We start from the raw sequence: 26,151 nt of genomic DNA, 5'->3' as shown, positions 1-26,151 counted from the left end.
AAGAGGGAGAGAATTATTACCTTACCCAGGGGTTGCAAACAGGAGACCTCCAGGCTTTATCAGGCCTACAGATTGCTTCTGTTTCTTTAACTGTGGGTTTGAACACCTTTAGGAAAGGCAGTCGGATCTGTCCCCGACGCTGCCCCCATTATCACAGCCTGACCTCTGAGCCCATTCACGCCTTTGTAATACCTGCCTGGCACCTCAGTGCATTTCAGTTTGTGACCCAGTTTTCACAGTAAGGAAATGAAGACACTGTGAGGTGAGTGATCTGTTCTAGGCAGCTGATGAGTGACGTGTTTTGCACTCAGGCTACTTCACAAATGTCCTCACTTTCCATCTACAGTCCTCTGGGCATCATGGGTGGTTGTATTGGCGTGAGAGATTAAAGTCAGAACCAATGAAAAGTCTAGGTCTTAACATCACATTTTATACTTTTATGAAATCACAGAAGTATTTTAGAAGAAGGCATTATGAAAAGGAGGCTTAGCTTAGGAGGTTGAGTAATTTAACCAAGCTGAAGGAGGAAGCTAGATTTAGAGTCTTATATTCAACACCTCCTGCCCCGCACCCCACATGCTGGGTTTATTGCTGATTTGGCAAAATGAAGGGAATGGCCTGTAGAAGGTGATTAAATTATGGCATTTCTTTCTATAATCATGAAGTCAAAATTTCCCAATAAATTCATAAAGGTGCTTGCCTTAAAAATGCCACTGATCCCTCAAAAGAACGACTCACTGAATTAAAACAAATAAATAAAATCTTATCGTATCTTCAGAAATTATTTTTTTCTTAGCCATCATGTTACTTATGCGAGATTTCCTTATGTCCATACGACTTCATTTCAAAAGGATCATTGGGGTTGGCGTAAGGGGCAGCAATGTTTCTTAATTTAAGTTGCCATCAGTGTGGTCAAGAGCCACAGCTGCATCACAGAAACATAAAAGGGAACAGAGAAAGGTTTAGTTTGGGGGATTCTGGATTCCTTGTACTTTCTGACTCAAGACTTAAACATTTGTTAAGAGCACAAAGCTTTTCGTAGTTTTCTAAGATACTTGGAAGAAGCCATGAACAATCAGGGCAGGTGCCCACAAAATGAAGGGCAAAGTCCAGACTGTAATTAAAAATACATCATCCCACCATTCTGAGTCCGACCAGTGCCATCAATTTGCATTCATATGTGTTCACATTCTCTTTCCAATCTCTTCCTTTTCTATTTCTCAGTCACTATGTGATCAACAGATTTGGAATACCTTTCTCTTCCCTTTATTCACTCATTTTTTTCTCTTCTACAGGGTGAAGAAGCTGTCCCAGCAGGGGGGCTACATGAGTTAGAAAGATTGCTTGAAAAACCCTTGCATTTATGCACCAGTAAAGTTGTCTTTCTGGCAATATTCTCTTTTGTTTTCAGATTTTAATTAAACTAGACTCTTAGTTTCTAAGCCACCCCTGTGCTCCATAGGGCTTTTTCATACCTTCATCCAGCTCTTACCAGATTGCCCTATAATTGTTTGCTCACATACTCAGCTCTCTCATTTGACTTTAAGCACCTCAAGGACAAGGGATTATGTCTTAATCAGTTTTGTCTTCTTGGCACCTAACATAATATACGGGATAATTATTGAAAGAAAAAAGAATGAATGAATGAAACCACATAAGAAAACAGCCGTCTGTGAAGGGAACGGCTGATAGGCTTTGGGAGGGATGTGTAAGTAACGGAGGAGATTGGTGATGCTACCATTACATTTAGAATTTGTGATGCAGGCCGTACAGGTTACATTCAGGATGAAAAAAAAACTTGGGGCTTAGTAAACCTGAATTGTGTTTCCTAACCCCAACCTCCTTCCTTCTTACAGCACAGCTCTGCCCACAAGAGTTCTCCTTCAAAGCCAGGTCCTCTTCTGCATCTGACCTCCGGCTTCCCATGGGGCAGGGAGGAAAGGCCACTTCTGGCCCGGATGTGCCTTGGCTTCCTCATTCATCCCAACCCTTCATGCAGAAACTCTGCTCCTCTCTCCCTTTGGCTTTACTTCTCTCCTGCTCCGAAGGACCACTTCTCTTTTTCCCTTGTGGTCTTCCCAAGAAATGACTTGCAAGTTGCAAATTTAGAAACAGAACTCTTGTGGTTGCTGAAAAGATCCACAGAAATACTTGCACATGTATTCTAATTCTACAGAAAGAGGAGCTCACAGTGGCGGGATTCCATTTAGAACCTATTTGCAGTACTTATTTCCCAAACCATAACTCTCCTCTGATCCTTCTGATCCCCTATTAAGACATCCACTGCAAGCCCTGGGGAACTGGAAGGATGCAAATGTTAACTACATCACATGGATATAAATGTGGAATGTCAGTCTAATAAGATATATATGTAAGTTGGGGGCTTCACTGGTGGGTTATTTATGAATATGTGTATATAATATATATGTTAAATACAGCGAGTTTAGAACCCAGAAGGTATTTAACCCAGTTTCAGAGTTTCGATAAAATGTTTGGCACAATTACTGTGAATTTCAGAAATAAAATGAATAACTTTGAAATTGGTTAATTTTTATTCGGAGAAATGAGACCTCATCTAGCATGGTAGTATTTGACACGAAGGCATCAAAATTTATATGAATGGAAGACAAAAGTGAATTTTAAATATCTTATTTTAAGTAGGATAAGAAGTCAGCATACTTAAATATTTTCTGTACACATTATTGATCATATTATTCAAAGCACGGGGGCAAAGGATTAATTTTTAAATTAAATGGATAGTTTAAATATGCTAAATAAATAACGAACCTAATTAAATACACACTTGCCGAAGTTTATCCCTTGTATTAGACAGAAAATCTCGTTTGGAATTCAAAATGATGTTCAATTTCTGCTGGACCCAATTTTTAAAAAAAAATCACACTGTTGACATTTGGTATTGAAGAGTTATTTTATCATGAGTTTTATATTAAAATGTTGTTTTATATTGAAATAGAAAAGAAAAATAAATGAACATAGTAAGATCATTAACTGTCTACATTAACATATACCACATTTTTAAAGTAAAGATGCTTTAAAAAGCCTTTTTAAAAGACACTAGGGGTGGATATCCCTGGGCCTTCATTAGTGAAAACAAAGGCCCTTATTTGCAAATATGACAGCTCAAAAATATTAGAAATTTTGGAGTGATTTTTATCACATGCTTTAAAATACTTCAGCCCTCACAAGCAGTTATTTCCACCCAATGTGCACACGCACTGTTCAGTCCCCTTCAAAAGGCATTAAAGCTCACTTGAGACGTGTGTGCTTTTCAGTCTTGGAGGCCATGAGAACGACTCCTCAAACTGAACCCAGCGACTTGGATCTGTCCATTTATTCGGCACAGTTTCCTTCTCCTGAGCAGAATCAACAGCATCATTACAAAAATTTCCAGAAAACACTAAAGAAATGTTCTTCCTTCAGTCCTGAAATGAAGTGTGCTGAAATGCAACATTAATCGCAGGGCTGTGTAAGAATGCACAGAATGAGCACAGGGCAGCTCATGACCCAAAGGGTAAGGGAAAGAGTTTGGAGGTGTTACCAACCGAAATGTGTCCCCCTGAATTCATATGTCGAAGCTCTAACCTCCAATGACTGTACTGAAGGTAGAGCCTTCATGGAGATAATTAAGGTTAAATGAGGTCATAAGGGTTGGGCCCTAATCCAGTAGGATTGGTGTCCTTATAAGAAGAGAAGGAAACACCAGGAGTGTGCATGGGAACAGCGAGAAGGCAGTCATCTGCAGCCAAGGAGAGAGGCCTCAGCAGAAACCAACTCCGGGGACCTCTTGATTTCAGACTTGCAGCCTCCAGAACTGTCGGAAAATGAATTTCTGTTGCTGCATCCTGTCTCTCCAAAGCATCTGTTGAACCCCTGTAATCCCAACCTGCTCTCCTGACTCCAGACATTTATGATATTCCACCCATAAAAATATACTGATCCTACATCTCAAACCCTAGGAAACTTGCCAATGACTGGTTTGCCCATTTGTCAGTCACTAAAGCCTGCAAAGATGTTCGTGAACATGTAGCAACAATTAACTAACAAGCCATGAAGTTCTGAACACCTTTCATGTTCCCCTTTGAGAAAAGAATCTGTGGGTGTTCCACGATGGTGATGTCACCCCACTGTCACCCTGGCCACAATCAATTAGAGCAGGGCTGGTCCTGAGCAAAAGCCAGCTAGCAATGGGAACAGCCTACCATGCTGCCTATGAAAGGATTCTTACCAGAGAGGACACTTCTCACTTGATAACGACTAAATGAGCCAATCAGATTGCGGTTCTATGAAAGTTTGAATGCAACACACAGAGAGACTTTCAGTAAGTAGAGTGGGGCAGGAGACAGAGAGCGGTGACAACAGGCATAAAGCATAAGGAGCAGAAGTCATGAAGTAGAAAGATGAGAGAAAGGAGCTGCTGGTAGAAGCAGAGAGTGGAGAGAGAAGCCAAGATAGAAGCTATTTAAGAGACCACAAGAGCAACACTGAGATAGGACACTGAGCTCTCCAGTTCCTGTGGGATTCATACAGTACAGCAGAATAGCAGTTAAGAGCACTGAGCTTGGCAACAGACATGGGTTACACTCCCAGCTGCCCAAATAATTCAGCTATGTACTTAAACGCTCTATGACTCAGTTTACCTGGTACAATGGGGGCAATGGAGTATTCTTCCTTCAGGATTGTTATCAGCATTCAATGACATATTGCTTGTAAGCTCCTTACCACACAGTTCATATACAGCAAAAGCTTACTGCATTTTAGCTATTACTAGTATTATAAACTGTGTATAGTTATACATCCTCCCACCTGATCTGCTCCTTGCAATTTGAAAGACATTAACACATAGTTATTATGACTTAATGAATAATCTCTCACTAAAAGACACTTACATTTTGCAGAGGTTTGCTGGCAACTAAGGTGTACAGTTTCTTATACTCAACTGCTTTTGCCCTAACAAAGAGGAAGTATATGTAGAAAAGGTTGGGATTCCCCAAAGCAATACGGCTAAAAGGTAAACCCTAGTGTGGGTAATGCCGGTTAAACTCACTAGTATTTACTTTCTCTTTCCAAGGCCAGGTACTGACTAAGGGGGCCAATTTCCAGGGAAGCAGACTGTCCTCATAGGAGCAGGTTTCACAGAGAGACTATGGTCTGAGTAGTAGGGTTTCCTCAAACTGCTATCAGTAGAATTAAATACTTTAATTAACCACTTAGGAGTAAAGATGGAAATTAGAATTCAGTTCAAATTAGCTTGATGGGCTGGTCCATGTGGCTCAGACAGCTGAGAGAAGAGTTGTAGGAACCAAAACCTTGGAACAGGAAATGGGACCCACAGGACTTTCTTTCTATAGGTTTTCAAACTCTCATGGGCTTCACTCCCCACTACGTTCTTTACCCACTGTGGCACTCTGCAGCAATGATTAACCAAGGTGTCAGGTGCCTTCCCCTGACATGGTCTGGACAGGAATATCAGATAGTGGAGCAAGAGGAGTTCCTCCAAAGGAGTATTGTCCAGATAGAAAACATGTGTTTACTACAATAATATGCCTGCGATCCCACTGCTGGTCAGAAGCAGAGACTTGAATCATAGCCTTCTGTCTCCAAATCTCATGTTCTTTCTTCAATCATACTGATATTGATTACCGAGTTCTTTTGTTTTCAAGTCATAGAAGTAATCTGATAGCAGTGGTTAGGGTTCCTTGTTTGAAACACAGTAGACATTCACTACAAGTAAAATTACTTTACTCTTTCTGCCAAGAATTTCCAACCTCGAGCACCTCCTGCTGCTCGATCCTGCAGAATGATTCCCAGGGATGAGTGTCAGCACACAACGATGCATTGTTAGTTCTTTGTTTTTAGTCTCTCAAGCATGGAATTGAGCTTAAGTTTGCATTTTCCTATTAAGTTCTACTGCACATCAGCTGTTCTCTCCACTGAAGCCAGCTCCATGCACTCACACAGAACCAGATAACTTACTTTGGTCAATGAACTATGAGTAGAAAGGACACATGTCACTTCTAGGTTGCAGAAGGAAGAGTAAATGTGAGTTCTCATGTATTTATTCCTCTTGTTACGATGGCTTTCCAAATGATGGACTTTGAGTCCTGAGTCTGACTTTGTAAAGCAGAGCCCTTCTATTGCCTCTACACCCCATCTTCCTGCCAACTAGTACTGAACCTCCAGCATAAGAAATAAAATTTTGTTGTATTAAGACTCTGAGATCTTCAGGTTTATTTATTATTAAAGCATAGCCTGTCAAATCCTGGAAGTAAATCTCTGTATTAAAAAAAAAATGGTGTAGTGCTGATTTAATGGTTGGCAATATGCGGTTAGGAGGCTGATTTCAAAGGTAAGAAAGATAACCCGTGTTATCCCGTGGTAAAACATTTGGCAAAACTGTCACCTGCAATAGCTTAGGAGTAAGGCTGTATTCTTAAAGAATTCAAATTTCTAGGGGAAAGTAGGTGAAAAACAAAGTGTTAGGAGCAGTATGTCTTGGTTATCATTTGCTGCATTTTGCAAGATAGTAAAGAGAGAGAGAAAGGGGTGACTGATTTTATAAGTAGAGATAAAAGTTAATAGAGACTTCCGGAAATCCAAGACTTTACCATGCTGGAAGAGTCAATTTTTGCTCCCAAAGGAAGAGAGACAATTAAGAAAGCATTTGAGGAGAAGTCCACTAAAACCAAATACTGTTGACAAGAATCAGATTAAGGACGTGGTTTTCATGATTACTTAGACTCTTTCAATGGTTTAGACTTTTTCAAGAAAGAGTTCAGATAAAGGCTCTGGCTTTACCACTTACTACTCCAGAGAGGCTCAAATATATTGAGAGGTAAAAAATTTACTGAGGACATAAAAAAGCAAATAAATATAGCAGATCTTAGGTTTATATCTTCAAAAAACAATAGTGTGAATATTATAACATTAAACTGATTAAGTCAGACAGACGAAGCACCTCTAAAGTATTCAGAGAATTATTCAAAAAAAAAAAACTCATTAACTTGGAATAAAAAACCCATGAGCCTTAGAAAACTGAACTTGTGCGCCCCCTAATCGCCTATGGAAGGTAGTGGGCTGAAAAACTATGCCTCCCCTAAGGATGTTGAGCTATGCATATTTAAAATACTGTAGAGGATGCCTCATCCTGTTTGTAACTACTTGCTTACACCTGCCTTACATGGAAAATTGGCTAGACATGAACTTAATTTGATCTTTAGCTTTTCTTTGTCACTCCAAAGGAAATGAGCTACTTTGATGAGCATATGGTCACGTTGCCTAGGACAGATTAGATACGTGGCCATCTAGGAATACTCCAGCTTAATGATGTAGCTTGAATGTTGCAACTTTGAATCAATGGAACGTGAGGTGTATCGATACCATCCAGGTTCCAGCTGGAAGAAACACCTAACCTGCCACAGCAGTGATGGAGCAACTTGTGACACTGGCTTTCTGAATCTCTCCAAGATCCCCTGAAGCAAAAACAAGCAGAAGATATTTGGTAGTGGTCAAGATGGAGAAAGACTGACCAATTCAGAGATACAGTTTGTGTACCTCTTTATCACCTTTTTAGCTTGCTTACACGTTTAGACTTTTGAGGAAATAAATGCTGACATTTATAAATGTTTAACTACGTGGTTGTGTGGTTTCTTGAGCGCATACTGCTATTCAAAGAACTCGATGTTTGCTGTGATACAAGTAGAACAGAAATCAAAACTAAAATTGGAAACTCAATTTCAGCAAAGGGCATATCCTGTAATTCCCATTTTGGATGTGGCCAACGTGTATAATGGAAAAAATGCGAACTTTTCAGACTTTGGTGCCAGAGGTCAAAGAGAACAAAGGAATAAGAAACTGTTCCCAGAGACCAGAGTAAGGCTCTAAAAAAAAAAAAAATACCCTCTAACTCCAAGGGTGTGAGGTCTTGGTCACATCTGTGCAGTGTGATTTCAGAATTACTGGGCTCAATGAATGCCAGGAATCTTCTTATCCTTCACCTTCTAAATGGGAGTGTTTATTGTGGTTATCCTGTCCTTATTTTATATATTGGGTATGTTGGAAGAAGGGGTTGCAAATCATTTCCCTTTTTTGTTTATACATCTTTAGAACAAGATGATCACATCTGGAGATATAGTAGAGATAAGACAACTGCATGAAACCTGGAGATCTGGAACTTGGAACTGGATCCCGTGATCACAGGAATCTTTGGAGATGGGTCGAGTATGTTCTATGTGTGTTAAGAAGGGAGCTAGGATATTTTTGGTAACCACAGGATAGACTGTTGCAAAAACACTGATTGCTCACCAAAGATCCCTGTTGCACACATTCCCCAGCTTCCTTTTATAAAGGCAGGGCCATGTGACTTGTTCTGGCCAATGGGCTGAGAGCAGAAAAGACACGTGTTACTTCCAAGCTAAAGCATAAGAGCAGGTCTAAGTTCTCCATGTGTTGTTCTTCCCTGCTGTGCCAATTCCTCACCTGCCCCCTAGGTGACTAGGTGAACAGAGCCCCTCTTCCCACCCCTCTAAACCCCCAAACAAGTGTAAACAAGGAAGAAGACATTGTTGTGGGAAGCCCCTGGGGCTGCAGAGTTAATTTGTTCTTTCAGCATTACCTAGCCTATCTCGACTAACATGAACTCTTAAACTTCAAAATTGGCCTGCATATTAGATAGTAAAAATCAGTGACAATCTCTTATGATAATGTATTGAGATGTACATTACAAAACATACATAAGGAAAATAAATTATCCTTATGGTTAGATCAAATATTTTTTACCTTTGCAATTTGACCTTAGTCTTAACATTTCATCAATCCTTAGACACCTATTTGACTAGAAATGTGCTATTCAACCATCGTGATATCATCCTAACAACACCTCGCTCATAAATATCAAGATTTCTCTGGGTATTATCCCATCTGCCTGGACTCTCAGATTGCAGTGCACCCTCACATGAATACAGCCTTGTCTTTCACTAGCCAGCCCACAGAAAGCACCCTCCCCTCAACCAAACTTAAAGCATAGCAAATCCAACATTAACAAGGCCCTTGAAGGCAGTTATGGAAATGAGTGACTGACTTAGGAATGTCAGGCACAATGTCAGGGACCATGAAAGATGCTTGTGAGCAGATGAGCAGACACAGTTGAACCCTTGGCATTGACTCCTTACACACAAAGGGGACATGGAGGAATCCTGCAAACAAATATGTAAGCAGCCGAGAAATATGAAAAGCTGAAATGGAGGGTGAGTAGAGGGTGCAAAGTATCATGACAGTGTCAATCAGAGTGAGTAAAGAAAAGAAATCCACCACAGATGCCTCTGGTTAGCAGTTAGCAAGCAAAAGCTTTGAGCAAAGATAATCTGGTTCCTGGGAAACATAAAAACAGATCCAACACAGTGAAGAGATACCTACTCAGTAAAGGGCAGTTGTTCTTACACAGAAACTTCAAACGGTACAAAATGATATTGTCATAAAAAATACAAGGAAACAAGGATAATATCCTTGAATATAAGTGAAGTGGTACACTTTCATTGGCACTTTGGGAAGAAGTCAATCTTGTAACATAGTGAATATATCCGTTCTAATCATCAGTAAAAGTGAGTTATTTTTTAAAAACTATTTTTTTTTCACTCTAACCAGTGCAATTAAATTTTAAACCTGTTTTTAAAACCTTCAGAGTTTAAGACCATATTCTGGCAGCCAGTAGCTTTTGTGGTTACTGTCTCCATCTCTGGGTCCCATCGTAAAATCAGCCTCATGTAAAGTGGGGTAAATTTCTTCTATAAAGATTTCTTAGGAAGAAGAGTACACACACACACACACACATTTATTCACATATATAATTTTTTTCTGCCTCATAGCCTAAAAAATACAAATAAAACTTGGCTAGGTTATCACTGATGTCATTCAAAAGTCATAATTGATAACGAAAAAAAAAAAACTGAAAGGGAACACCAGCTGAACAAAGGTAGCCAAATTCATTTGAAACTTTGAAAAAGGTTTTTTATATCACAGACTAATGAGACACTTAGGTCTTGGTCTTGGTTTATATTTCCATTATTGGTTATAAAAAGGAGGAAAGGAGGAAGAGAAGCAGAAAAATTAACGTTAACATCTCAGAAGAAAGGAAAGTCGGCAGAGTTTTTAAAGGGATCAGGATCAAGAAGAAATGAACAGTATTAGACTGTAGATTAATTACAGGAAAACTTTTTTCTTCTAAAAAGTTCCCATTTGGTGCTACTTTGCAAGTCATATACATAATTAGCTATATCTTTGAAGATGTCCTTTTAATTGAGCTGATATGTGATCAAAACTCAGCAGCAACCTCAGATCATTTTGATGTGCTATAATTTTTTGGATAACTTTCTATATGAAATTCACAGTTTTATACAATGTTTCAAAGTGTATCTGTATGTTGGGGATTATATCATTCATTCACTCATTCATTCATTCATTTGTACATTCATTTTTCTATTCAACAAATACTTATTGAACTCCTGTGACATTCAGGCATACTTCTAGGTGCTTGGGAAGCAAGCGTGAACAAAACATTTTCTACCATGTGGTGCTTATATTCTATTGGAGAGAGAGAGAGACATACACAGATAAGTAAATAACAATGTAACGCTATGTCAGAGTTGGAAGAATTCTGATAGTTTTAAAGTCCTCTGTAAAATGTACGATAAAAAGATTGCATTAAAATATTTAGTTTTTTAGTAAATATGAAAACAGTAGATAAATATAAGGAAGAAAATCAAGTCTTCCAACTTGGTAAAAACAAATTTGCCTATAATCTCATCATCCTATCCTACGATCTTACCAACCTGATAATGGGGGGGTACTGTATTTGGTATCTTGCTTTTCTTTACTTACCATTTTGTGAGCATGTTTCTTTGTCTACAGTAGTTTTCAAAAATGTGTTTTTGATGGCTGCAAATACTGTAGGCTATATACAAAAAAAGTGATGCTTTTTATTATTTTGACAATTTCTATGATCATGAATTAAATTTATATACATAAATCTTTATCTGCACATATATTTATATCCCAAGCATAAGGTGCATAAAGTAGAATTATTGGGTCTAAATATACATATATATTATGATACAATGTATGTTGTGAAATAGATTTATTGAAAGGTTATACTTTCTCACCATTATCTCAACAATATAAGACATTAAGTGGGTTTCAATCCTCAGCCAAAATTACACTATTTTAAATTACATAACTCTGTTTATATGTGAGGTTGATTTTTAAATGTATGTTTCTAATGCATTCACCTTTCTTTAGTGAATTCTTTGTCACGTGCTTGTCCTCCTTTTTTTCTCGGAGGCTGACAGTGTTTTTCTTTTGACATATGAGATATTTTATGCATGAAACGTACATTTGCTGTGGCGTTTTTCTAAGTGGTCATTTATATTTGTGTTTTTATGATATTTTTACATTCAAAAGTATTTTTATGCATTAACACTTATTGGCCTTTTTTTTAAATGATTGCTTCTATTCCTCTGGAGCTTAGAAAATCTTTCCTATCCTGAAATCAGTAAAATATTTCTTATGTTCTTCTAGTTTTTATTTTATTTTTTTTACTTCTTTAGTTAGCTTTTTAATCTATGTGGAATTTATTTTGGTACGATAGGGCTTAAATTTGAATCGTTTCCAAATCATTCACTTTCTTACCAACATTTGTTAATAAAATAATCCATCCTTTTCCCCATAGGCTTCGAATACTTTCTCATTTGTTAAATTCACACACACACACACACGGGTCTGTTTCAGAGCTTGCATTAGTCTGTTTAAAAGATTTTGTTTTTTAAGGTTCTCTGTGGGGTTGGGGGAGGGTAACGGTTCCCGGACTTTTTTGTCCCAGATGTTACAAGATTACAGTAATTCTTCGCATTGTCTTGACTGAACAGGGAGAGAGCAACGGTTCGGAGGCATTTAGGACCCAGGGGAAAGCCAGGCTCTGTATAGAAGGACAGAGTCTCCGGCGCACACGCCTCCTACCAAAATCACAGCCCCTAGGAGCCGGGGCTCTCATTCACAGCTTTCTAGAGAAATCTGAGCCCGAACCTGCCAGAATAGGAGATCTCACCCACTCAGCTCAGCACCGAGGACACCTGCAGAAACACATTCCCAAAGCAAGGCTGGGCGGCCGTGTGAAGGTATTTGTTGCCTTTTTTCTCCCTTCTGTATTTGCAGCGCCTCCCCGCCTTTCCCTGCTCTTGCGATCCATGGCTGCGGCGTTTCAGCACTTCGGTGCGTGGACAGCTCCCATCTGCAATCCCTCTGCACGCCATCCCTCTCGCACCCCACTCTCCACCGTCTCCGTGGTCCATCCTCCTCCCGGCGCCCGTTCAGCCTGCGCTCCTTACACCATCAGCACCCCCATCTCCACCATCACCGTCATGATCTCCACCATCACCAGCGCCGTAACTACAGTCAACACAACTGTGTCTTGTCACTTAGACAAAGCCGGAGGTCGGCAGGATAGAGGAAAAGAGCCCAAGTTTTCAGGCACAGGAAGGAAAGTTCAGGTGGACTACACCCCTGAAAACAAAGAGAGATGCCTGCTTGAGAGAAAGGGAAAGTGAAGACAGGAGAGAGACCTCGGGCGGGGGACAGATGGGGCACTTGCCAGACACCAGCAGTTAGCCAGCTGCCTTTCAGCAGATTACGGGCTGTTTAGTTCAGGAAATTAACATGGCCTGGGGTATAGTGTTTTTCTGGTATAACAGATATATAAACTCAATCCATGTTCCTGGTTTTCCAATGGAGAATCACCAGGAAGCAGGGTGGGGGTGACTGATGACTCATATTCACCCCCACACCGGTCTTCCTTCCTAAGTGTTTATTGTAGAAACTCTGGAATTAAGTTTTTTACTGAAATGTTTTGTGAAGTGGAGACCCCCAAAGATTAACCCCCAGAATAAAAATTAAAATGATGGGGACGATAAAATCTAACAAATGGGGCTCTCATTGGAAAGTGTTCTCTGTCTAAATGTCTCTTTCTATCTATTTATCTAATTTCAATTTTCCAATCTTAAACCCCTCTTTGAAGCAGGGAAGATAGATCCCTTGCCCAAATGGCCAAAGTAGTAATGATATTCAGAGCAGATGGCCTGGCTTTGTTCATCCTAGCCAAGGACTGACTCGGATTTGGAAGGCGAGAATGTTGTGTGCTTTCTCAGTAATCAGGCGATAACACCATTTTCCTATAACAGTAAAGAGTAATAGAGTGAAAAAAATTGAAAAGGCATTTCATATACTGTGTTCTACCAGGTTTCTGGTTTTAGAGTGCTAAGATTTTCTGTTTCAACTGAACGGAAGTTGGAACATCTTCAAATATCTTGAAGGTCCAAACCCAAGTTACAGCACCTCTTTGATGTAGCCAGGATCATCTATTTTATTAGAACTAACAAACCTCAGAAAAGAAGTGCCTGCACCTGTCATAAATAAAAATCTTTCGGTAGGTACTCATTTAATCAATTATTACTGAAAAGCAAAATGTTGGGGTTTTTTTTTAGCAAATTGTTTTTCATAAAATCAGTATCTTTATTAAAAATGAGATGGATCATATTTTCATATGGGAATAATGTCAGGTCACATGTAACAACGAAGTTCAAATCAGAGTATGGAAAAAGTTGATTTAAAAATTGCCCTTGTACATTTACTCTGCTTCTTTGAAAAAAAAAAGAAGCAAGTTTTGTCTAAACCAGCTTGGTTATCATCAGAGGCACTTTCAAAAATAAAGAATAGGTACAAACAAGGATCTGCTGGAAGAAGTTTTGAGAAAAAATTCCCACCAAATACTTTTCTTGAATAAGGAACAAGTAGTATTTTGTTAAAAGTTATTTACTGCTGAGAATTAATTCTATCTGCCTCTAAAATTCACTCACTTTTGAACCAAGAAAACTAGGGAAAATATTTGGTGAAATGGATTTTAGAGAAGGAGAGTATTTGGTTATCCATAGATTGTCCTTAGATCGATAATATCCACAGTAAACCAGAACTCTCAAGTCCCCAGGCAAGATGATTCTTAAATCTCCCTTATCTGTCTGCAAAGAATGGCTCAGCCCAGACAATTTTTAAAAGTGTACATATTGCCATCTCTAGCTGCTTTGAACCAGAAACTCAGGCCAGGAACTAGTGCCTTCAATGCTACTTCTTCCTATGCTTAATAAAATTTCCTGAGGTTGGGGAAATGTCAAAACAATGCTGCTTCAGTGAGATTTGCAGACATCTGTCTCAGAAGGGATGCCTTTCTGTGACTGAGATATGCTGAGCTTATTAATTTTTATAGAGTGCTGCTATCCTGGCTGCTGCTTCTTCTTTTTTTAATTAAGGGCTATTTTGCTTTTTTATGTATTTTCAATAACAGAACTTTTTCATTTTTATAATGGAATAAAGGTGAACAGAAAACATATTTTCTCGCAGAGAGGCACCATACATTTTTGTAGACATGTTCACAGAGGGGTGCATCCTTTTAGAATCATGGAGTATAAAGCTGGAAGGCCCTTCATTTCCCATAAGGAGGAATTGAGAACTCTTCAGAATTGGTGGTGTCTGTTCACTTCTGCAGGCTTTAGAAAGGGACCCCTCAGTAACCCTGAAAAGTCTATTTACAATTTTGCACAGTTCCCCAGGGGAGCCATCCTTAGTCAATGGATCCAGGCTGACTTGGCTCTTCTCCTGTTTCTCTTTACATGGTGACTCAGAGGAGGCAGTGGAGCAGGATGGGTATACAAAGCATGAGGTTTGGTCACATGCAATCAGCCCAGAAATTTCTCTCAAGCCAAGAGGGATCTTTTCCCTCATTACACCTTTCTCCCAAATTTTGATTGTTTTGATTATTCTTCATTTCATCCAGATTTTACCAGAATAAATTCATTTCAGGAGGAGATTCACAGTATGAATTACTGCAGTGTAGCTACTGAGTGTAGCTGCTAATGTTAGCCCCAAGTGTTATATTCCTCTCGAGAAAACTGTGCTTAATTTCCAATCCAAGATTTTCTTAGTTTAATGGAAGTTTATCTTCTTTGGCTTGATTCTACATGGATGGGGAAATCAACTGGTCACTCTCCTCTCTAAAAAAAGCTTTCGTTTGTTCAGTTAACAAGTTCATTATTCCTCAGTACCTCTGCTGCCTCCCACAGACCGTTATTATATTGTCTCCCACCAGGTAACCCTACGCTCCCCGCTTTACAGGCCCGTTACCATGTGGAAGTGTCTGTGTGGGAGGCTAATTTTCTATGAGCTTTTCTTCTTCTTGACTTCTGAGCCAGTAGGAACTTCCCCATATGTGTTTGAGATGATCCATCCTTGTCTTCTGAACCCTTTTAGCCAAATCTCCAATTTGTAGATATTGTGCAGACTGCATTCTCCACCCTCTTCTTCTTAAAATATCACATCAATTCACCCTCTATTATTGCTCAAATGGCTTATGTAAAGTTAAGTTCCATATCTGCATGTGTGTCAAGTACATAGGGTATTCAGTGTTCACTATTTTGTAGTTTTGGAGGAAGTAGGAGAGTACTAGCGGGCCTGGGAATGGCAACTGGGAACTCCAATCCCAGGCTCTACAAATAAAAGGTATTTAGGTTTACGTGCGGTTAAAATAAAACAAAATGAACAAAGCATGTAAGACTTTTCTCTTTCCTTTCCTTTCCTTTCTCCTTTTCTTTCTCTGTCTCTCTCACTTTCTCTTGCTCCCTCCCTCCTTCCTTTCTTCATTGCTTTTGGTTGGCATATAGAGCGTGCAAGAAGTGTGAGAACAATTAACAGGATGATCTTTTTTGAGTGTCCATGCTCCAAAAGGAAGGGACACATTGGAGGTGCTTTTGCCTTCCTCTTGGACAAAGTGGCACTGCTGTCCACAGACAGAGTGAGCTCTGAATTCGGGGGTCATTAATCTACTTTCTCAACCCCTTTGATTCACTACCAACCTTCTCAATCATTAACGAGCATCAAAATTAACTGGGGATTCTGCTACCCATTCAGCAGGTCTGGGAGGGTCCTGACATCTGCATTCCTAATGAGATCCAGGAGCTGCTGATGCTGCGGGTCCACGGACCACACTTTGAGAAGCAATGGCCAAGAACAAATCCCTCCTTTTTTAACATCCCCACCTTTATGCCTGATTATTAAATAATCACTCACACTGAAACAAAGCAAAAACCACTCCAAGTTGTGAGACAATAAGAGCTCAGAAATCATAGCTCTAGTTGAGGAGAAGGTTGTGCAAACAGCCCCTGTCCTCCCACCTCTGCTGCATTTCACCTCCACCCCGAAGTTCTCTTAACTCTGATTCCCGCTGCTTCCACAGTCTGCCAGGTCACGTCCAGAAAAAGGGTCCCGGTCACACAGATGTGCTGGGAAAAGCAGTGTGGAAAAGGAAAAGGGGACTGGTGGGCTGAACGGCCATCTTTGGGTGAGCCCTGCCTTTCTTACATTCCTCCAGATCCTCTTTCTCAAAAAGAGTCTATTTTTAGAGAAATACCCTCTTCCAAGGATTTTCTTTTCCTTCCTTTCTCATTGACACTCCTAAGAGGCACAAGAATCTGTTTTTAAAACTGGGGCACTGACTGCCAATGACTTCTTATGGGGATGTTTAATGGCATAGAAAATCATTCCAGTTTAATTTCCTATGTCTCAATAATTTTTTCCCCTGTAGACTCTTTGTTTAAAATACAGTGAGGTGTAAGGTAAACACTACTTCAACTAAAAACTTTTCCACTTGACACAGTAAGGAGGCCGAAAAGCCCCATGCCTTCCCTCCCTTTACCTCCTCATATTATTTGCTCCAAAGCAAACTAGAAGGATAAAAGTTGTACAGATTGTTCCAGAACAGGACGCCATCCTCCTCTGTTACACGGGTCCACTTCATCTGAGTCCCGGCCTACTCTAATCCTGATCTGGTGTCTGTTTTGGGTAGTAGTTCTCAGTGTCTCTACTCTGACAGAACTCATTCCCATTTACTTTTAATCTTTCTTAAGAGCAAGAGCAAATGGGGCAGATGACTGTGTGCTTAGTTGCTATTTTAAAGAGAGCCAAAGGAGCCTACAAAATGAGTATTTATGTGGCAAAGGTAAGCCCTGGGCTAGGACTGAGCTAAGAGTGATGGTAAGTTGACTACGAGCCAGGGGCTAAATCCTGGCCACGCTACACTTTCAGGTGATTAAGGGTCTCCCCTTAACCCCTCCAGATTGCTCTCCCTGCCCTGGGTGTAGACAGTTCGTGCCTGCAAGTTGGCTAATGTTTGATAGAAAGTCGATGGATTGGGGGCCCATCTGTTACTCCCAGGGCTTCTGCTCCTTTGCCTGTATTTATGCAGAGAAGTCCTACACGTCCTAATGGTCAGCCTCAAATTCGTCGTTTGAAAATAAGACGCCTTTCTGGTTAGCATCACAGAATGTCGTCATCAGCCAACTCTGCAGCGCACATATCAGCCCCACTGGCAGTAAGGCGGCATATCGTCTTTCAGGGAAGACTTCAGATCGAATTGTACTTAAAAAAAGATTTTTGCTCACTGTGATTTTTGATTTCGGTTTTGATACATCAGCAGCTGTCTATTTTTATTTCACTCAGAATAAAAATTCCTTTCAGCATTATTCCTAGGGGAAAATACTTCTCAGTTAAAAATTTCCAAGTGAGATTTTAGAAAGGTGAAGAGTCATAAGGGTTAAACCTCATTCAATACACATTTAACATCTGGAAACATACCTTTCACACTTACTGATGGCTGAGGTAGTCGATTAGACCATCATGTGACATGTTTTATCACTGAGATTCATCCTTCATCTTTTTCTTATAAGAGAAATCCACAAAACAAATATGGGTATAGTTTTTCATTTTATATTTGTATTAATATAAATTTACGTGTACTTGAAATTGTTCTTCATAATACTTGGAACACCCAGAAGCAATGCATACTTGAGATACTGTTCATCAGTTATTGATGTTCTTGTATTTCAAGTAATATTTAGGCTTTATAGGTTCCATCCTTCTGGTCAGGACAATGATATACTGTTTTCTCCCAAATTTGGTCAATTTTACATCCCTTATATTTTCTTTCTTAGGACTGATGGGGTGTAGGTCTGTGCCTGCTGTGTGAGTGAGTCTAAGAGAACTGGTACCCGGTGTGGTATAGAGAAAGTGCCTATGCTGAGAGGCAGGGTAGGCTCATGGACAGCACACGGACTTTGGGTCAGGCAGGTCTGCGTGTGAATCTTTGTTCTTCCAGCTATACTTAATCTATCTAAATCTCAGATTTATCCTTTCATCTAATAAGTAATAACCCAGCTTTGGAGGTTGGTGTGGAGATTAGGTCATGTACTATCAAAGCCCAAGGCACATAACAAACACTCAGTGAATGTTTGTTTATTTTTTCCCTCAGTTTTAATATTAGCTCATTATCCGATTTAAGCCTGGTGCTTATCTGTTCTAGGTCTCAATATCTTTTTATTTACCTGGAGACAACAAAAATATGGTATCAACAAGAATATTACAGTAAGTGTAAACTGGAGCATTTCATTTTCAAAGCACTTTTACCTACATGATTTCCCATGACTCTCAACATCTCCCAGGGAATTACCTTTCTTCCACCTATTGCCAGATCGCTGCAACAATGAAAAAAGATAATTGATGTAAAATGTTTTGAAATAATACATATACATATGTACATATTTGTAGATAAGATATTCTTATTACTGTTCTAATTGTTACCACTGTATCTAATGTATGTTTCTAAAGATAATAAATAAAGGAGGATAACAGATTATAAAGTAGCCAAAATAGATTTCATTTGAATTATTACACTTTCTGAAATAATTTTTCCACTTAGATTCCTTGGTTCATAAAGACTAGGATATGTGTTTATAAGTGTGTGTGTGGGAAAATACACTTTCTTAAGACTGAATTCTGTATGAGGAAATACACAAATATATTTTTTTCTAGTGGAAATCTGAGATGAAGTAGGAGTCTGGAATCTATGGATGCCACGATTTCAAATGTCATGATATGGAGGCACTTCTTTCCTCCCCCTCAAACAAAAATACCGCTACCTAAATTTCCAGTTCATTAGAAAAGGCACGGATTAGAAATGGAAGTCAGCTTCTACCTTGGACTTCCCAGAGAGTGTAGTGAGTTATTCTTTGTGTATTTTGAAGAATCTCTAAACAAAGAATAGTTTAAGATCCAACCATCATTGGGGGAGAGAGTTTCCAGGGCTCACATGAATCTGCCTAAAGTGCCCTTTTGGAAGATCAAGCACATGTCAGTGCCAGGCCGTGTTTGACACTCCACTAGGCACAGCAAAACATCAGCCCTTCAGGTAGAATGGCAGGGCCTTTGATCTGTCCTTTGTTACAGTTACAGTTACAGGAAAATACAGAAAGGAAGAGCACATTTATCAGTGATAGCTGCAAAAAGACACAGATAGCTAGATCTTAAATAGTTCCAGTCACCCACCGGTGAAATATGAGGACAAGATGGTAACTGGACATTTGTAAGGTATGGTGTTAGGCCACCTAAAAATGTCTGTTAACCCCTTAGGCACATTTAGGCCTACAGAATGCTAAGTCTGGAAGGAAGTTCTGGAAAGGAGAGTGAGATTCTGAGAGGGAAAGTGACTTGCTAAAGGTCTCATGTGTCTTAAGTAGTAAATATTAGAATCTCTCCACTACATATGAGGGCAGAACAGCATAGCAGTAAAGAGCATAAGGCTGTAGAAATATTACTTAAGCTTAAACCCAGTTTCTGCCTCTTAGTAACTATGTAACCTAGGGAAAGTCATTTACCATCTCTGTTCCTCAGTTTCTTCATCTGAAAAATGGGGGCAATAATATACACATACATTTAAGGATTAAATAATGTAATACATAAAAAGAGAGTATGCAAGTGCCTGGGGGCATAATAAACACAGTTATAATAAATAATAAATTGAAGCAACTATTATTAATACCACCATTCCTACTTCTTTAAGTGATACCAAGGCTGATGTATCCTTTATACTTGTTTGATCAATTCAGAAAAGTTGAATGAGAACCAAGTCCTTCATGTGAACAAAAGATTGCAATCAATTGAAAATGCTACACCAGGAGAACATTTTGGTAGAGCACAGCATCTTGAGTGCCTTAAATATTATCGGTTGAAGCTGTTATTTAAGTTGCAGATTATTCAGACTTCTGAAATGAAGGATTTGCCTTTCATGGAAAATATCTATTTCATCTTAAGTGTGAAACTCAGTGACCCTGGCTTGCGTATTCTTCCCAGCAGCTTCTACTGTATGCTGAGCACAGAATAAAGATAGGGATTGAAGCAAATTTATTTCAGAGATTACAGATGGGAGGCATAACTATGTGTGGAAGTAAGCCATGAAAAATGCCACCTCAACTCTCCCCTTGAACCCATAGTAATTTATCTTAGAGACATTGTTGAGTTCCCTGAGCTGTAAGGTAAGTAACTTGCTCCCAGCTGCTTTAAATATTCTGTCAAGGAGGAGCCTTTGCTCTGCCTTGTGCTCTGAGCACCCTGTGTCATGGCTTGGAACTGTGAACATCACCCAGCATGCTTTCAGGAGGCCACGATCTGAAATACTGAAATACAATGTGTCTCGGCTAACATCTCCTAGAAAAAATTACTTTGTAGCTGAGGGAGGAAATTCAAAGGCAGCTGTAACACCTTCATTTAAGGAAAATAGTCCCAGAGGTACTGGAATAGAAGGGGAAAACTTACTCACCCATCGAAACATTTTGACTACTTCCTGTATTCATTTGTTCTATATGTATGTATACATATGGCACCTACTCAGTGCAGGCTCTGTTCCAGGCACTGAGGATAGGCAGTGGACACAGCAAAGCAGCTCTGTTCTGCTCATGAAGCTGACCCTCTGTGTGCCAGGCACTGTACTGGGGATATGCACATGAGTAAGATCCAGATAATTAATGAGATTCTGTGCAAGGAGTTCAGAGCAAGGAGAGAGAGAGGAAAATGGCAATAAAATGTGGTGTGCTCAGGGCTGGGGGGCTACCTGTGACCTCTTAAGTTCAGGGAAGGTTCCTGGATAAAATGATCTCCAGGATGACTCCTCAAGGGTTAAGAGGGGTTAATCAGTGGTCATCCTAGACAAAGAAAGCATCCTTTGCCAAAACCTGGAGAGGAGAGAAGAAACCACAAGTGTCTCAGTGTGGCTGCATGGCTGGATGGTGAATGTGGACAGACATATAGGGACCAGATGATAAAGAGTCTTGGAAACCATGCCTCAAAATTTCATACTTCATCCTGGGAAAAAGAAGCTATTGATCAATGTCAATCAAGGAGCGACATGAGTAGATTTCAACGTAACATAAAGAATGGACTGGAAAAGGACAAGGCTGGCTGCAAGGGTACCAGAGGGAGAATGTTGCAGGACTAAACAGATGAATGGTGACGTGGCCTAGACAAAGATGGCAAAAATAGATGGAAAAGGACTGGGAAGATTTGAGGAGTATTACGGCAGTGATTGCCTGGATGTGGGCGGTGAGGGAGAGGGTGGAGTAATAGTTGACTCTCAGGTTTCTAGCGTGGGAACTGCACAGAAGACGATGTCAGTCACTAAGAGACAGAGATGGAGGAGCAAATTCAGGATGAGGAACTGTGATTAGTTTGGTTTTGAACATACTGAGTTTGTGGTGTCCAGGGGACATCTAAGTAAGCAGTTGGATGTGCAGCCTGAAGATCAGGACAGCACTATGGACTTAAATTCTCCACGTGGAGGTGGTCAAATCAAGAGGCAGATTCTGGAAAACAGTACATTGAAGTGGTGAGCACAGAAGCAGAAGGCTGAGCCGGAATGGATAGAGGTCAGGAGAAAAACAGGGTGTATGGAGTCAGAGAAAAGAGGGGGAGACTGGGAGGGTTTTAAGAAAGATGAAGTCATCAATGTCAAATGCTAACAGAGGTCACCCTTAATAGGTGACCAGAATTTGCCTATCGGACGTGGCAATAGAAACGTCATTCACTAGGAGAGCGACCCTCCGTCCGGCTTTGCTTGGAACCATCCCCACTTATGCATGTTGCTCCAGTACTATTATTAGTGCCCCCCTCACTGTTTCCATTTGGGTAATAAATTATACTACCATCCCAGTCATTGGTTGGTGAGAGCAGTCACAGGTGAGTGCAGCGGGTGTAGAGATGAATTCAGGAGGGAGAACTTTTCAAAGAAGGGAACTTTTTGAAGGGTTGTGGTGAGGTTATTAGAGGAAATTTTGGTGTCAGATGGGCTTTGACTAGATGGGTTTTGAAGTTTCTCCCAAACCTGAGAATAGTTCATAGCACCATTTTCCTTGACTCTTCCAAATCCTTAAGAATCAGTGAGAATAAAGGCTGTCATATTTCTTGTTTTCATACATTACAGAGCTAAATATTATTTTCTTACAAATTGCTTTACAAAGCGAACATTTCATAAATAAGATTTTTACTGTTCTTTTATCCTGAAAATGAATGCTCATTACCTGAACTGTCCTTTATCTTGTCCATATCACAAAGGCCACAGAAAGCAGCAATGTGTGAGCTGACTGTCTCCCTGAAGAGATTCCTCTAGTCCTAAATTAAGTAAAAGACTCATTTTGTCTTTAGAATTATTTTCCATGTTGAAGCATGAATAATTAGGTTGGGAGTAAATATTCTACCTCTGGTTGCAGACAGTTTGACCCAGGAAAGCTAGAAGAAAAATACATGCTTCCAAGTGTCTGCACGGCTACTATGGCTTCTGGGTTTTGGAACTTCTAGATTAGATCAAACCGATGACTGAGAGAGCTCACTTATATTTAAATGGAGACAGATGCAAATCATACGGGCATTTCTCTGTGTACCGCTTAGGTAGAAAAAAGCGTAAGGGATGTATCCATGGGGATTAAAAACACTAAGCGAAATAACATCTCAGGACAAAAGAAGTTACTTTAGAAAGGAATGGCTTTTAAGCTCATATGGATTTTGAGTTAGGTAGGGAGGCAACCAAGAGTTTCAAGTCCTTTTGTCTTCAGCAGGAGAGTGACAAAGGCAGATAGTAAAACCGCTTGTAAATGTCCTCACGTGAGCCCCTGTCTCGCTGCTGGTGAATTTGATTATTGAAGGTCAAGCCTCCAGCCATAAGCCTGTCCTTCTCTCCCTGCTCCAGTTCAGTTAGTTCAGTTTTGAGTAATTAGGTACCATGAGGTTAAAATAAGATGTCTTTTAAAAGTCCCTTTTTATTGTTAAGCTGCAAATGGCTGCCTTAAAAAAAAAAAAGGTAGAGGAGAGGGTATTTCTGTGAAAGAAGCTGTTTGAGGAAATAAGGTAATAGGAGGCCATAATTTTCCTGCATAGCGAGGCCTGAGAACAGCCCCATAAAGCACGCCGTAACAGTGAGGGATCTCTCTCACGGTTTCTCAGGGCAATTCACAAAAGAGCAATCTATTACTGATCTGACCCTACACCGTTAACTAAAACTTCCGAAACACATTGCAAATACTTGCATATTATGCATTGAAGTTGTCAATAAGAAAATTATGCCAAATATCCTATTTTAAATAGAATATATTCTTTATTCCTCTAATCAGATCCACAGCATAATACACTGCTTTTCTGAGTTCCAGTGAATTTGCCCAGACTTTCCTTGTGTCATCTGTCTTGTTTCTCTTCTGTGCCTCTGTCTTGCAGTAAGCCATGGCCTCGGTTTTGCTTCTCTTTCGGATGGCCACCACCACCTAGGACCTGTATGTCCTGCTGCTTTCCAGGAACAGAAGGAAGACCTTCTATTTGTCTGTTTCACCGGCAGCTTGGTATCGAAAAAACTGTTGAATGGGCCGCAGTTTCAGCAGACCATCACGTGAATGGGACCAGTCTCTTTTCTTCCCAAAGATCAGAAATTAAGTACTTGGTAAGGAGATTTGTCCAAAATGACCCATTTACAGGCTGGACTCAGCCCAGAGACCATAGAGAAAGCTCGCCTGGAACTGAACGAAAACCCAGATGTTTTACATCAGGATATTCAACAAGTCAGGGACATGATCATCACCAGGCCTGACATTGGATTTTTACGTACAGATGATGCCTTCATCCTGAGATTTCTCCGAGCCAGGAAGTTTCACCAAGCAGATGCCTTTAGACTCCTGGCCCAGTACTTCCAGTACCGCCAGCTAAACCTGGACATGTTCAAAAACTTCAAGGCCGATGACCCTGGCATTAAGAGAGCTCTCATTGATGGGTTCCCTGGAGTGCTGGAAAACCGCGATCACTACGGCAGGAAGATTCTTCTGCTGTTTGCAGCCAATTGGGATCAGAGTAGGTAAATGTAGATAGTGTCTTTACTTGGTTTTTCTTTTCCATAAGCATCGTCACTGCATGTTTGGGGCTGTATGCCTTTGCAGACAATGGGCTTTCATTTAAAAAATATATACTCTACACGTCTGCAAAGAAAAATTTAAGGCCATGGGTTTACTGTCATCAAAAGGTGATTACAGACCCACAGTGATGTTTTAGAACAATAGAATCACGGTGCTAGAATTGCTTAGAGACCTTAGAAGTTATTGTTCTAGTCATCAAAGTGGGTCGTTCATTTTAATAAAGTTGAAAGGCGGTATTCTAGAAGAACCATATATTCTGTCTTCAGTGTTCTCATCTTTAACAACAACTACAAAAATGGATTCAGTAGATGGCTTTAAATCAAGCGTTTTCAACACATGAAATAATTTCTTGGATCCCCACCATGCCTCTAATAGCCGACACTGCTTCTGCGTGGCAGACCTTTCTATCCAGATGCCTGCTAGCCATTTCTCCTGACAGTCCTATAAAGAACTGCAAACCCAACTTGTCCCAAAACGAGTGCATCACCTTTCCCTCTCTATCCAGTCTTCCATCCATCCAGTCTCTTGGGCCAGAAATCTGGGTGGTATCCTGGACTGCTCCTTGCCCTTGCTCCTCACATCCAATTAATTGCCAAGCCCTACCCCCTTCTTCTTAAGGCCACCTCTCTTTGCCCCCATGGCTATTGTCCTAGTGTAACTTCTCATCATTCCTCACCTGTGTCACTGCTACAGACTCCTGCCTCTGGTCTAGCCTCCTCTGAGCCATTCTAGTCTTCACCATACTGACTATGTAACCCTTCCAAAATTCCGTTATGTCACTCCTCTCATTAAAATTCCTCAATGACTTGCAAGGTCTTCAAAGTAAAGTAAAGCCCTTTATGACCCACCTTCTGCATCTCCTGCTCTGCTTCACCTTCTGCCTTTCTTTGTGCCTTCTGGTCCAGCTGGCTGGAAGTATCAGCCTTGCCTTAAACAGCTGAAGCTTCTACATGCTTCCAAGCCTTTGGACTTGCCCCACCAGACCCTTAAAGGAGGGGCCAACTGTTTCTTATGCCAATTCTAACCATGTCAGATGTAGCCTGCCTACTGACTCATCCACTGATCTTTCTGGCTCTTCGGGAAGGGAGTCTTTATGTACCTCCCATCCCAACCCTGTTTCAGTGAGGTGCCTTCCTCTGTTCGCATATTTCCATTATAGCATTTATAATAGGGGTATAAGAACCACTGTTATTGTAGCTCATATTTTTGAATATGTACCACATACTATGCTAAGCATTTATATATACATATTATCTCATTTAATCCACCCAAGAACTTTGCATGATAGTATTACTAGGATCTCTATTTCACATTTGATGACACAAGGTTTTGAGAAGTTATGTACCTCACTCAGTGTCACACAATGAGTGAAATATGGAGTAGGGGGTCAGCCCTGGTGGTCTGACCTGAGAACGAGCTATGTTAACCTAGCTTTATTGTAATTGCACATCTACTTGTGTGTTCTTTCTTAACCTTCTCCAAGTGTGCAGGTTCCTTGAGGGCAGGGCTGTGCTTTTTTCATGTTTATTTTTTGGGCACACGGAGCAACAGCTGATAAATGTTGAATGAAAAAGAATGCACGAATCAATCTCCAAAACTCCACCTGTGGCTTGAGCTCTCACAATGGGATCATACTGAGTTTTTTATGGTACTTGGGGAAACACAGGTTTATTTTCAGAAATATATCAAGAACCCCTCCACCAAATACAATGAAAAGGGGTTTCTAGGGTGCCCCTTTACTGCTTCATGTGACTATTCCTCTTAAGTA

The 26,151-nt window shown here is 40.2% G+C and overlaps 1 long non-coding RNA gene across 2 annotated transcripts; it reads left to right on the top strand.

Moving 5' to 3' along the window:
• Window positions 1–2,284: 2,284 nt before the first annotated feature.
• Window positions 2,285–24,451, top strand: LOC140690269 (uncharacterized). 2 transcript variants are annotated; one of them, XR_012065487.1, is made up of 3 exons: window positions 2,285–2,371; window positions 8,125–8,238; window positions 23,698–24,451. It is a non-coding gene; the product is annotated as an uncharacterized lncRNA (long non-coding RNA). The 2 variants fall into 2 exon arrangements; XR_012065486.1 differs by lacking the exon at window positions 23,698–24,451 and adding an exon at window positions 12,223–12,835.
• The last annotated feature ends 1,700 nt before the right edge of the window (window positions 24,452–26,151 follow it).

This window comes from Vicugna pacos, chromosome 29 (genome assembly GCF_048564905.1).
Source record: "Vicugna pacos chromosome 29, VicPac4, whole genome shotgun sequence".
In the NCBI taxonomy this organism is placed as follows: domain Eukaryota; kingdom Metazoa; phylum Chordata; class Mammalia; order Artiodactyla; family Camelidae; genus Vicugna; species Vicugna pacos.
The sequence above is the reverse complement of the archived record's forward strand: the minus strand, read 5'-3'. Positions and strand labels throughout refer to the sequence as shown.